The sequence below is a fragment of the Canis aureus genome, chromosome 22, assembly GCF_053574225.1.
Source record: "Canis aureus isolate CA01 chromosome 22, VMU_Caureus_v.1.0, whole genome shotgun sequence".
NCBI lineage: Eukaryota > Metazoa > Chordata > Mammalia > Carnivora > Canidae > Canis > Canis aureus.
In genome coordinates, this window is record NC_135632.1 from 48,007,279 (window position 1) to 48,021,686 (window position 14,408).

At 40.0% G+C, this 14,408-nt stretch overlaps 1 long non-coding RNA gene across 5 annotated transcripts in view; it reads right to left on the minus strand.

The window, feature by feature from the left end:
• The window catches only part of LOC144294171 (uncharacterized), a 227,099-nt gene that overhangs the window by 129,964 nt on the left and 82,727 nt on the right, over positions 1-14,408 (minus strand). For 3 of the 5 annotated variants that reach the window (XR_013361608.1, XR_013361611.1, XR_013361609.1), the window contains exon 7: positions 12,513-14,172. The exons of the other annotated variants lie outside the window; for them this stretch is intronic. This is a non-coding gene — a long non-coding RNA (uncharacterized LOC144294171). Of the gene's footprint in view, positions 1-12,512; positions 14,173-14,408 lie in introns of those variants that run through there. 5 annotated transcript variants of the gene reach the window in all.

A 14,408-nucleotide genomic window follows, 5' to 3' on the forward strand; every position in this document is an offset into this window, starting at 1 on the left:
GACATTATCCTGTACACAAACCAAAGGGGGTTTGTAATTAAGGTAAAAGAATGACCTCCCTATATCCCAGCCTCACCTATATCACAGTACATAAAATGCACCTCTAGTCTGATTGCATGTATGAGGAAATTTTAGGATATCTTTAGGTTTTGAATTCAAACAGGGATTTTTGCAATCTCAACTCCTCCATTTGCTATGTGACCTTGAGAAAGCTACTTAATCTTTCTTAGTGTTTTCTATCTTACTGTTAAGGGCGTATTGACAATACTACCAGATTCTATAGACTTGTTGGGAAAATTAGATGAAATAACATTAATAGGAGTGTAGCATAGTAGATGTTAATCGCCTTTCCTTCTTTGATCTTGTTTCTTTCTTTCTTTCTTTCTTTCTTTCTTTCTTTTTTTTTTTTTTACTTTATGTTATGGAAGTCTAGAATCTTGGAACTCTAACAGAATAATATACCATCAATGTTAAATGTCCAAATGTGGCAGACAGTACTTCATGAGAAAATGAACTCTTGTTTCCAGGGCTCAATCTCCCATAAAAGCTGAAAGCTTACTACTGTACAGGGTGATTAATACCAAATGAAGGAATGAATGAGTGATGACATGAACAAATGAATGAATGAACATAACACATGCCAGGTTTTTTATGCTTCTTTGGTTATGACCCACCGTTCTTGATAATCCAATCTCTCTGCTTTAACACCAGCTTTTCTCTTTCATAAGTGTGTGTTTGTCTTCCCCCACTAGACTGAGGCCACCCTCAACACAAGGGACATTTTCTCTAGCACCTAGGAGAGTATCTGGTACAGAAAACTGTATCAATAAATATTTGGATGAAAGATGAATAAATGAGATGGTTGGGGAGTTCTAGAAATCATTCTTTATATTAAAAAATCTTACTCTAATTAACTGCCTTTATGCTGTCATGCATGCATGCATATTTTGGATACAGTTGTTACGCTGGTTGTGTTAATTCTAATATGCATGTCACTCAGCACCATAGATAGGAGGTTGGGATGGGATCTCCCCTGAGTAGGATAGGCATTCTCTGTGTGAGTAATAGGAATTAGAGGCTGGTAATCAGTCAAGAAAGTGCAGATACCATGAGAGCCTAATGCTGCACAAGCCTCTGCAAAAAGTAAGCACCTGATAAATGTTAATTTACAACTATAGGAAAATGAGAGAAATCCTATTGTCTCTGATATAAATTATACATTAAGACTGTCTTGGCCCTTTGTGACTGATTATAAATGGGTTAGAAAAAAAACACAGGAACATACATTCTTAAAGTGCAGGGATTTTCTTCTTTTAAATCTTTCTCTATTTTTTTTCAAATTTTCTTTCCTTTTTAGTGACAACAATCTCAATTCCACTCACTTAAAAGAATTAGTAGCAGGGTGAAACAAGGTGAATAGAGGACCAAAAGATCATACACTAGAAGGGCAAGTCCAATCTCCTACCACTACTCCCTCTCCAGCACAGGATGAGGTCACATGGAAGGGAGAAAGTGACTGTTCATCTCTGATAGCACCATTGACTAGTGTACCAGTAGCTCATAAGGTCAAAATTAAGAAGGAACTGAAAACAAGAATCTAAATAAATACGCCTTCCAGAATACATTTTCATTGTCCCATGAGTCAATCCACCTGCTTCTTCCATATCCTTTTCCTGCTTAGATGTTATAAATAAGAGAAAACTGACCTTCTGTTTCTTCAACATAAATTAATATCTGATGACAGAAAGCAGGGAATGGTCTCGGATGAATCTTAGGAGGCTTTACAATAAAGGGAAATATTAATTATGCCTAACATTTGTAAAGCATGCTATAAAGAAAGCACTTTCAGATGCATGATTCCATTTGATCTTTACACAATTCATGAAACAATACACAAAGCATGCTTAGAACTGTGCCTGGAACATAGCAGGTGTTCAATAAATATCATTCTCCTCCTCATTTTGTGCTGAACTATTTCTGTTGTCACCTTTTCAGCCTGCCTCTAGGCTGTCACTTCCCATTACTCCCTGTGGTGAAAACTAGGGCAATATTGTTTTCTTCCTTTCCCTCTAACAAACAGAATCCTACCAAATTCCTTTAAAATGAACCTGCAGAAGTGCAGAGTGACAGTTTTTATAAATCATTTTAATGGGAAAAAATTATTTATCTGCTCAACAGAAACACAGCCTGGGTCTGTTAAACTAAAACAAATGCAGGCAGTCTATTCCAGCTGCCTAACAACCAAATTGCACCAGGACATATTGGGTCCAAATAATTGCCACATGATAAGTTATGCAGATGATCAGAAATATTAATACAATCATGCTGTCATGGCTTTGTCTATGTCATGTGGGTGGGAGTCTGGCCTTTAAGAGTAAGTCATGGAAAACTTGGGATAAACTCAATAATTCATCTATGGTTGGGGTCCTGCCCTATGTGAGGTATTTCTCTCCCTTGCATCTCACTGAATCTCCCTCAACACACACACAGAAAAAAACTATGCATGGTAACTTACAGATTAACTCTATTGTAAGAAAACAATTTAAAAACTCCTGTTTCCTCTTTTCTATTGTTGCCTGCAATGGTAAAGAGATCCAGGCCCCTTCCTTGTCTTTCAACATTATGCTCATCCTTCAACGTCACTTCCAAATCCCCTGCAGTCAGAATTAACCACTTGCCCTTCTGGGCTCACACGGCTGGATGCAGAAATGACTAATTAGCCTTTAATTTTTCTACCATGTATAATGCTTGGTTGTTTATTTGCTAGTCTTCTCTACAAGCATGAAGGCAAGACAGCATCTTCTTGACCTTTGTAGTCTCCCCAGGGTCTTCAGTGGAGCCTGGCACTTGGTAAGCGTTCAGCAGATGTTTGTACAACTTAAATGAAAGTCAGGTAAGAAGTGTAGAACAAATAGAATCACTTTTTCAAATGATCTGTAGACTAGAGCCCTCCTGGTTCAGAAGCAGACATCTCATATGGAGATGGTGTTTCTTGCATGACTGTGTATGTTCAACAGGCCACAAGGCAAAGGAATCTTTCTCAATACTATACTGATAGTTAGGGCATGGATTGCACTGACCACGAGACATTATGAGCCCTTTCTAAGTTATAAATAAGAGCAGATTTAATTGCACTCAGCATGAGAATCAGGGTGAATAGTCTCTATGAACAAGGAGTCTAGGACCCCCCCCCCCCACCTAGACTGCCAGGCCTGCCAATCAGAAAGCAATGCCAAGTCTGGGAGGCTCTTATGTGACCTGGACATCATATGATCAAGGAAGAATCAGAGCCCACCTCCACTGGCTAGATCCATTGACTCTTGATCTTTTAGGACCTTTGGAAATTAGGGTACCACCACTGCCATAATTTCTTCCCTTATTGACAAGGTTCCAGTCAAATAGATCTGTGACATCTTACTTTTAAGAAACAATGTGGTTTGGTAGAGGAAGTATAATCCATGTGGGCATGATTTAAATCCCAACTCTGGGATCCCTGGGTGGCGCAGTGGTTTAGCGCCTGCCTTTAGCCCAGGGCGCGATCCTGGAGACCCAGGATCGAATCCCATGTCGGGCTCCCGGTGCATGGAGCCTGCTTCTCCCTCTGCTTGTGTCTCTGCCTCTCTCTCTCTCTCTCTCTCTCTCTCTGTGACTATCATAAATAAATAAAAATAAATAAATAAATAAAAAAAATAAATCCCAACTCTACCTTGACCAAGTTGTGTGAGCTTGTGCAAGTTAGTGAAATAACGGGGCTTCAGTTGCCTTGTCTCTAAAATGGGCATAATAAGATTTTCCTCATGTAAAACGATGTTCACTGCCTTCTGTCCCTGGCTTGAAGTATATTAATATCACCTACTCTGAACCCAAATATGGACACATAAATTCCATCCACCCACCCACTTTACTCTGCTAGGTATCTAATAATCTTCTTAAGGCTTGTGAAATTATTATTATGGTATAGTAAAGAGGCATTTTCATGGAGTAGCCAAACATTGGTATATGAAGCTAAGAGGCACAGACAGGGCATCAATATCACTTAGGGCATAAATGGATGATTGCTGTTATAGATAGAACAAGCAATCCACTTGGATGATATACAGAATAAGTCAGGGCTCTGAGTCATGGGCTGTGGGCTGCATTTTCAGGGGTATAACCTCCTTGGACAGTTAGCTCCCATTAACCAAGGGCAATCTTCTAGAGAAGTGGGGGCAGCTATAACCCATTAGCAGCCAACACTCATGGCAACCAGAGATAGCTATACTGAACCGGTATAGTGGAGCTGGTCAGAACACTCACCACACAGATAAATTGTACAGACTGAGAAGTATTACAGTATAATACATACTTGTACCCCTAATGGTAATCATAACCCCAAAGCAGTCTGTCCGAGGAACTGAAAGCCCCCAATTCTAACCTCAGACATTTGAGCCTGACTAGACATGAATTATTAAACACAACAGACACTGTTAGTACTCCCCCTATACCCCTTTGGCACCCATCCTTCAGTATAAATCTTTTGCAACCTAAAGGAAGTACCTGTTCCTCTCTGCCCAGAGGCTTTATTTTGGCCCACATGCACTGGGCAAGTTAGAAGTGCCAGGGGATAGTACCTCTAGGAACATCCCTCAGGGATAACAGATGGGGTCTAGAGAATACTGTTGCCTACCACCCAGAGATACAGTCTGCATCATCCTCCAGAGCTTTCCAGCAAGGCTGGGCCCCAGTTGCCTGTGTGGGAACTGAGCAAAGAATGTACACATGTTTAGCTGTCTTCCCTCTTATGCCTCATCTTTGGGTGCTTCTTCTGATCACCTCTCAAGCAAGCTACTTGCTCTCAAATCCTAAACTCAAGAGTCCTCCAGGAGAACCCAACCTAAGTCTGTATTTAATCACTAAGACTCAAAATTACATTCCCAGCATAGCCTAATTCTTACAAATTTGTATTGGATTAACAAGATGCATGATTATTCTTTGTTACAACATTATTTGATTAACTAGACATACCATTTTCCCACAGAGCTATAACTATGTTTGCATACACACACATACATCTCATTTTGAATGCTACACAAATGGAACAAGGCTTTTGAAGTATATGGCTATCTGCTGTTACCTAGGAGGAGCTCCTAACAGCCACTGTACCCTTATCTTGACCCCAGCATCAAGGCTCTTCCCCTGATGCGTGGCATCTGGCAACCAGTCTTCCTCCTCTTTCCCTTCCTCTCCTCCTCTCTTCCTTCCCTTTCTCTTTTCCAAGTGCATAATCATTACAAAATACCAAGCCATTTTGAATTCCCATTCTTGCTACACTAGTAAAACTGAATTGTAAAGTAAAATAAGTCCCATAAAATCAAACAGACCTATTATTTCCTGTACTTTCCATGAGCTGAGAGAGTGACAAATGGGGGAACAAAACATCAGGGCAGTTGGCGTTAATTAATGCTAAATTTACTGAATTAAACAATGAATTTTTAAAAAATAATTCTAAGATGTCATTTCAATTAAGGAACTGCAACTAGGATAATGGATGTGGGTGGCATCCAGGAAAGACAATCATGGTACTGTTACAGGAAGAAACTATTAACTCCGAAGAAGCAAGTGAATACAAAAGAAAGAAAAATCCATGCCTCCCAAGGTATCTGGGAGAAACTACAGAGCTTGTTAAATCTCTGTACCCTCTCAATCAAGGAAAATGTATCTCAATTAAGGTCAATAATCTAGAATAGGTTACTTAGCAGTTCCCCTATTTTACCATGGCAAAACAGAAATAGTTGCTTCCCTGGATTTGAGCAGAAAGTACAGCAGATTATTGAAAGTTAAAGGCTCTGGCACAGCTCTTGGCCTTTCTTCCCAAAAATGATCTCCTCTGTTGGGCGCAGAGAAATGAACTACAGCAGCTTCATAATGTCTGAAAAACTGGAACATAAGAGGGAGGGAAATCACAGTCACAGAATGTAGGGCTTGAAGAATTATTTTAATGGCTATCCAGTTCAAGTACAAATTTGTCCCAGCAAGAGTGAAGATCTAGAACTTGGAGCCTTATGTAAGGCCACATAGTCCAGACCTCACACCTAGAGCCTATCCATTTCTCCCTGAACAGCAGCCTGGGTTTCTTTTGGTGCTACATATAGGAAATATCCTGAAAAGACTCTTCAAGTAGAAAATATAAATAAAAATTCTAATTAAGAGAATAAATTTTCTAATATGTCACCAAGAACTGGCATGTACAATGTTTTATAGCCCAGTTTGCTCATCTAGAACATGGATATAGTAACTACTAACTAAAGGCTAAACCCTTAAAGAGCACTATGTTCTCCTTCTGTGTATATATCATAGTCTATTATATTTATTTAATGCATGCTTATCCTACTTTATTGAACTTTGAACAAGTAGAAGCTCAATATTTCTGGAAAACAGAATGTGTGTGTGAGCTAAAGAGTTGGCCAGCAGCAGGGGAGTGGAGTGGGATAGGGGAGTGAGTAGCCAGGACTTGTCTTCCAAGTTCTTTTCCTCCCGAGGTGAGCACCTCCTATGTCTTCTGATTGTATGCCATGTGGAGAGGATGGAAGTGACACTACTAGTCTCACAGAGCTTCACTCACCCTCAGATGGCATCCTCTGCAATATTCTCTTTCTATATATAAATATATATATGGTTTTTTTGCCCCTTAGAATTTTTCTTAAAATGAACAGCTCTTCTGGCCCTGGACACCCCTGGGGATTTCTGTTCATTTTCACAATCTGAAAAAATGACAATTTCATTTTTAATTATGAATATTCATGCACTCAACTGAGACTATGCATGTCATTATAATTCCCAAATTAGTTCAGAGGAAAACTGGCATTTTGTCTAAATTCCTTTATTCTTCATTGAAACAGAATAGGGTGACATTTTGCTCTAAATGAAAATAGGAATTTTCCCTTGTCTTTGTCACCTGACATTTTCCCAACCCCAATAAAATATCATATGCAGAGTTTCCTTCCAGGGCTACCTGAAGAATCCAAGTGATCAAGGTGCTGAGGACACTCCACAGTCTATAAAAGAGGAACTGACCTAGACAAGATTTAAAAAAAAAAAAAACCCAGAAGATGATAACACAAATCAAATACAATTGCTCATTTAGTCTTTGCCACCAACCTGTTATTATCCCTTGCTCTACAGATAAATAAAACTGAGGATCAAGACAGTTAAACGGTTTGCCTAAGGTCATATCACTAAGATAGTAGCATAAGAATGTAAATGTTGCTATTTGGACTGCAAATCCAGTTCTCTTTCCAATCCACCAGAGATGCTTATATTTCCAAAAAGTCCATAGATTATAGTTCTGTTTGTAGAAGCTTCTTACCAGCCCAACTTTCTGGTGAGTTCTCCTAATGGGCCAACTGACATGCAACCACAGAGTCACTCTTGCTTCACAGATGAAGGAAAAGGGACATAAGGAAATTAAGTGTAACTTAAAATATTATGCAAAGGTGCCTAAAGTTACATATATTCTTGCCCTTAAATATTGCTACATGAGAAAAATATATGCAATACAAGTAGAGGAACAAAAAAAGGAAGAAATTATATGTAGGACAACTCATGCACCATTCAAGGTAGGGTCTAGACCCTCCGCCACAATCACAAAAGCCAATTAGTATTTTTGGCTATTTAATGGGCTACACATTTATTTTTTTTAATATTTTATTTATTTATTCATGAGAATACACAGAGAGGAGAGAGAGAGAGGCAGAGACACAGGCAGAGGGAGAAGCAGGCTCCATGCAGGGAGCCTGACGTGGGACTCGATCCCGGGTCTCCAGGATCACGCCCCAGGCTGTAGGCGGCACTAAACCACTGAGCCACCAGGGCTGCCCTGGGCCACACATTTAACAGTTCAAAACCCATTTGTTATCCCACAGTTTCTATAGGGCAGATGTCTGGATGCAGCTTAACTGAGTTCTCTGCTTGGGGTCTCACAAGGCTGTATGTAAGGTGTTGGCTGGGGCTCATCTGAAGCTCAGGGCCTTCTTCCAAACTCACATGATGGTTGGCAGAACTTATTTCCTTGAGGTTGGACAACCCAAAGCCAGTAGGAGAATCCCTCTAACTTCAAGGAAGGCCTAGGCCCTCTTTGAAAGAGCCGACTTAATTAGGTCAGGCCCACCCGGATAGTCTCCTTTGATTAACACAAAATCAAACTAATTAGGAACATTGATTAAATCTTTAAAATCCCATCAATTTGCCATATGATGTAATATTACCATGGGGCTGGCATCCATGATTCTCATAGGTCCTGCCCACAATCAAACAGAAGGGATTATACATGGAACAGACACCATGGGATGGGAATCTTGGGGCCATTTTCAAACTCTGCCTACCTCAGAAGCAATAGCGCTTTCCAAATTGCTGCACTTGGGTTAGTGTTTGATATTCTACTAGTAATCCATACATCAATGTGACAATATCCCTGGATTCTGTGCAGGTCTTTTAAATGGATGCCAGATCATTACTCAACTAGGTAAGCCAGGATGAGTTCCTGCTGCATGCCTGGCACGGAACAGTCTAGAAAAGCCAAAACAAATAAAAGACTCAGTTCCATCTCAAAGTATACTTCCAGTATACTTTAAAGAGAAGTGGAAATTACTACTTAAAAAATCAACACCTAAAAATTATAGTCATAAATATTGGTAGGTCCCTTCCATACAGGCTTAATCACCAATGAACAAAATGGGGCATCAAAAAGGAGGGGACCCAGAAAAAACAAAGGGTCCATTCATGGTCTATAAGACTAGATCCAAGAGGAATGAAGCCTCTATAAAGTTTCAGGATCCAGCTTTAGGAAGAACTGGAAGAAAAAGAAAAAAAAAGACACTAGAGAAAGCATCCAAAGACCTAGAATGTGGCCCTAATTTGCACCATTCCCTTGTGTGACCTGAATAGCTCTCTTCCCTTGATAGGTCACAGTACCCTCATCTGTAAAATAAGGGTGATCTTCCCAAGTTCTGGTGATATCTAAAGCTGTCCCACCTTTAAAAAGTGCTCTGGTTTTGTAGACAGCATGGAAGGGTCTGGAGCCCTCGGCACCACTGAGATTCCTAGAGTGACACATCTTGCTTCTCAAATCATGTAATCCTGCATGCAGGGAATCAAGGGAAGGTGTTCTGCTAGAGGAAAGCACCTTTTTCCTCATAGTTAGGAACATTTTGGCAGGCCAACATCTTTCCCCTTCTTTGTGGGTTTTTTTTTTTGGGGGGGGGGTCTCTTGTGTGTTTCCCTGTCAAACAAAATATTATTTGTGAGCTCATATGATGGCATATGACATGTGCTTCCTCTTTTCTTTACTCTTCTAAGTCCAGGGGCAAGTCATTTAACCTAAGCCTGTTTTCTATTTAAACGAAGATAATGATGCCTACTCAGAGAGGAGGTGAGAGAGCAAGTAAGGTGATGCACCCAGCAGGGAGAGTTGACACATAGTAGGTGCTTCTGGCCTATTCTCAGCGCTCTCCAAAAGGCAGATATTGAAGGTAATGTTTATGAAAGGCTAGAGTCTGCCTAGCCTGCGAAGTGAGCTTACAGAGAATTCAGGTCTGGTAATCAAAATTAATAATGGTATTCAATCCAATTTTCCAAACCAGAGGAGTGGAAGGCTGAGCTGTAATCAATCTTTAGAGGTCAACTCACAGGGGATTTACCAGGTAAAGGGCTTGGCGCCCCCTTGTGCAGAGAAGTGCTGCTGTCTTAATCAGCCTGTTGCCCACACATGTGCTTTCAGCAAGATGTCCTGTGACTCTTGGACGTTTGAAAGTACACCCACCCTCTTACCTGCCCCTAGGCAGCCAAGTCTTGGCTAATATAAATTCTTTTTAAAAAAATGTGAATTGCTTGATTCGTTTATAAATAGGATATACTTGCCTTGCATATGGAACAAAAATCAATGCTGTGTACCTCTAGTCTCCTTCCTATTCCTGAGTCTGACAGCCAGATCTCTTCCCCAGAGGCAATTCTGATGAACTCTACCGTAGATTGTGTGTGTGTCTGTATGTAGTACATATACATGTATACATTCTTCCCCAGATGATAATACACTATGTACACTATACGTTGCTTTTTTCTGCAATTTCCTTTTTCACAATATATGTTAATGATCATCCCATACCTGTACACTTCAAGGTATCTCATTTTTTAAGTGACTGCATAGTATTCCATTGTCTGAATGAACCATAATTTATGTCTTTTCAACAATTATATGTATATATCTGTATATGTATACAGATATAGAAATATTTGTATATATTTTTCAAATCTTTTGTTGTTTCAGAAAAGCTATTACTACTTCTGTAATTCATAATCTTTTACTTATGTTGGTTTATATTCATGTGAATATTTTTGGATAAACTCCTAAGAGTGAAATTGTGCTCTTCAAATCGCTTTACAAGTAATCACTCAACAAATATTTATTGAGAATCTAGTATGTGACAAGCATTATTCTAGGTACTGAGAATATAATTACAATGAACATAATAAAATTTTTCTTGTGGTACTTTTGTGTTTTAGATACATATTTAGATATATTTGCTAATATTTAGATTCATTAAATCTTCACAATAACTTTTTTGTATAGGGACTATTATTCTCTGCATTTTATAGAGGAGGAAACTGAGACACAGAAGATGATATACTTCATAAGTAGTGGAGCTGGGATTAAAACCAGGTTGTATCATTCCAGAGTTCAGAGTTCATGCACTTTACTATGAGCTCCACTTCCACACCCATGCTTAAATGCTTCATGTGTCATGATTCTTACTCCAGTTTACAAGAAGGCCCTTGTATTATTGTTGAGAAAGGATTTTTACCACAAAAGAACTTACATTGCTTCCAAACAACGTACCACTAGGTACATCATCTATAAAGGCCTATCTTAGGTGTCCTGAGGTGGATCTCTCTGAGGTTCTTGTGCAGGTGACTTCCTGAGAGAGAAAGCTTATGGGCAGCAGTGAGGGGAAGGAAGAAACTGTGTAAAGATGTGAACCCAGATGAACTCCCAGGGAACCTCGGAGCATACATGGCACCACAGAGTGGTCCCACGTGGTAGGAAGGGGGATGATTATTTGCATCCCTGTATTAGTCCATCATTGGCTGCAGATTGACTCCAGGGAGTGGATATGTAACCTCCCAGGCAATTCTAGGTGAGAGAAATCTCCAGAATGAGGGTGCAAGTGTGAGCTGTTAACGACCAGCCATCACTGCACCTAAGGTGGGGGGTATACACTGGTCTAGTAAAGGAAATTTGGGCAGGACATCAATGGTTTGCACTACAATATAAATATATATATAGCATCTTCATCTGATCTTCCTGCACATATTTCAACTTGAATCAACAAGTTCAAGACTAGATGCATCAGCACACCTGCTTCTGTATTCCCCCCTACATTAAATATCACTGCCTTCCATAGAATTAGCCAATGCAGAAGCCCCCCACCCAGTCCCTTGTTCTCTATCTCCTTCATCCCCTAAATCCTTTTCAGTGAATCAGTTTATAACATAAAACTCACAAGTGCTGCTTTCTTTTTTTTTAAGATTTTATTTATTTATTCATCAGAGACACAGAGAGAGAAGCAGAGACACAGGGAGAGAGAGAAGCAGGCTCCATGCAAGAAGCCTGATATGGGACTTGATCCCAGAACTCTGGGATCACGCCCTGAGCCAAAGGCAGATGCTCAACTGCTGAGCCACCCAGGCGTCCCCAAGTGCTGCCTTCTTCTAAAGAAGGTGGATTCCAGCAACTAGAATCTCTTCCTTATGCCAAGTCAAGAGTTTCCCTGACTCTATATTGCCTTCTCGAATCTGTATTCTACACTGCAACCTGCATGGTCTTTCTAAATGCAAATCTCATCTTGGTACCCTTTGGTTCTTTAAGTCCTTTAATGGTTCCTCTCCTGTTTGTTCAAGCCCACAATCCCTGAATGGCCAGGAAGAAACTGACTGTTGTTAACCTCCATACTCACGTGCCAGTCTCCATATACTTCTTCCCACTCATACACTACTGTTCAACCACGTTACTTGGGCTTCCCAGGCTCTGACCTCTTGGAGTATAAGAACTATTTCATCTTTATCACGTGTCTTCTCAGGCTGAGCATCCTCTGCCCTGGAGTAAACTTGGCCTAGGTCTCTATGGGGTTCTCAAAGCACTTGATACATGTAATAGCTAGTCTCCAAAGATGTCTCCCCACAATGAATTATGCTTCTCAGTATCCATGCTCCAGCATATCCCCACCTCTTGAATCAGAGCCGGACTGAAGACTTGCTTATAACCAATAAAATGCAGGGATCCCTGGGTGGCGCAGCGGTTTGGCGCCTGCCTTTGGCCCAGGGCGCGATCCTGGAGACCCGGGATCGAATCCCACGTCGGGCTCCCGGTGCATGGAGCCTGCTTCTCCCTCTGCCTGTGTCTCTGCCTCTCTCTCTCTCTCTCTCTATGTGACTATCATAAATAAATAAAATTTAAAAAAAAAAAAAAAAAAAAAAACCAATAAAATGCAGCCAAAGTGACACTGATTTCTGAGGCTTAGTCCAAAAAAGTTTTGCAGCTTCCAACTTTGTCTCTTGGAAGGTTCACTTCAAGGATGCCAGTCATCAAGAAGAAATCCCTCTGTCATGGATTTTGTGCTATGAGGAATCCCAAGCTAGCCATGTGGAGAATTCATGTTGAAGAAAGAGACCCCTGTCAGATCATCATCAACTAACCCACCCATCCCAGAAACCTGGCACGAATATAAAGAACCCTTCAAATGACCAGATGACCACAATCTCAACTATCATCAAAAACACAAGAGAACTCAAGCTGTGTCCAACAACCTACAGGAACCATTGGAGGTTACAGTAAAATTGTCGTTTTAAGATACTAAGTTTTCAATTGATTGTTACTCAGCCCTTCAGCACCAGAGCTATACTTGAATTGGTATATAGGCTACTGCATTGTAATTATTTTTCTGCCTTTCTGTTTTCCCTACTAGGCAGTCCAGGGACTCTGAATTTCGTAACGTAATGTAATGACAGGGATATAGACTTAGGAAGTGTTTGATAAATGAATCAATGTAAAGAAAAAGAGTGAAATACTGAGGCTGGTAATTCCCTCATGCCCTGGTCCCAGTCTCAATGAGACTGCCATCATTGTTTCCATCAAAGTTCAGTTTTACAAGCCTTTACTGGGGGACTACAGTGTGATCTTTGAGGTCTTAAGCATGAGCAGACAAACCCAGGTTCAGATTCCAGCTTTGCCATTTGCAAGTTGTGTAACCTTAGGTGATTGATTTAAACTCTCTGAGCTTCATTGCTCATCTACAAACATTGGATAATGAAATGCCTAACTTCTTGATATTGCAGTGAAGATGGCATGATATGATTTTTTAATCCTCCCAGTAAAGGACTCATTCCATGTTTTTCATTAATGTGTGTTAATTGAATTGATAACATATGTGAAATACTTTGTCCAGTCATTAGTAGAAGAACTAATGAAATAACCGGTACACTTTGTGGAGTCTCAACAGATAAATCCTTTGATTCATTCTACTATTCTCCTCTGTTATAAGGTTATGGAGTCAGCTTGTACTAAGACTAAAAAACTCCACAATACAATTGAAAACTAGTGACAGCCAGATTCAGCCTTGAGCAATTACTACACATTTAGAATTGGAATTAGCACCAATGAATCAGTGTTCATACCTGCAATCAACACCACATTTCAGATTCTGAACCTAACTCTTCTAAGAAACAAGCTTCTCTGCAAGTAATCACATGTCCCTCCAGCATTCTCCTGCTTCTTCTTTCAGGGAAATGTTGAGAAGACTGTGAGCTCCAGCCCATACTTCAGCAAGTTTTATCACTTATTCCTCTTCTGTAATGAAGCAACTTATTGAAATTGGGGGCTTTTGGCCATTTCTCCAAAAAGAGAAACCTTTTCACCATGACACTTATGTGTAGGAGAATGTTTATCAGCAAAGAGCATTTCTTCCTAAAACAGCAAATGACTCCATGAGGTAAAATTATGGGGTGATCTCATACTCATGCCGAGCAGGAAGGGGAAAATGTCAGCAGTTATATCCAGAGGACTGGAGTTTCTATAATGCATCTTTCCCACGGTGCACTTAGCATGAAGGGCTGCTTCTTCAAGCCATTTCCAAGGTATTTTACCTGGAGTAACACAAATACCTGATCACCATAAATAGGGAGAAAATAACAGAGACTTTGACTTCTGGAAAGAAATGTACTCATTACTATCAAAGAGCAAAACATTGGACTGATTGAACATATATAAACTGACTAAAGACCTGTCTAGTAGCTCATATATCCTCTTCTCTCCATTAGTCTATTACTGCGTTTTTTTTTTTAAAAAAATCCATTTCCACAGTGCTGCTTAATAATAAATA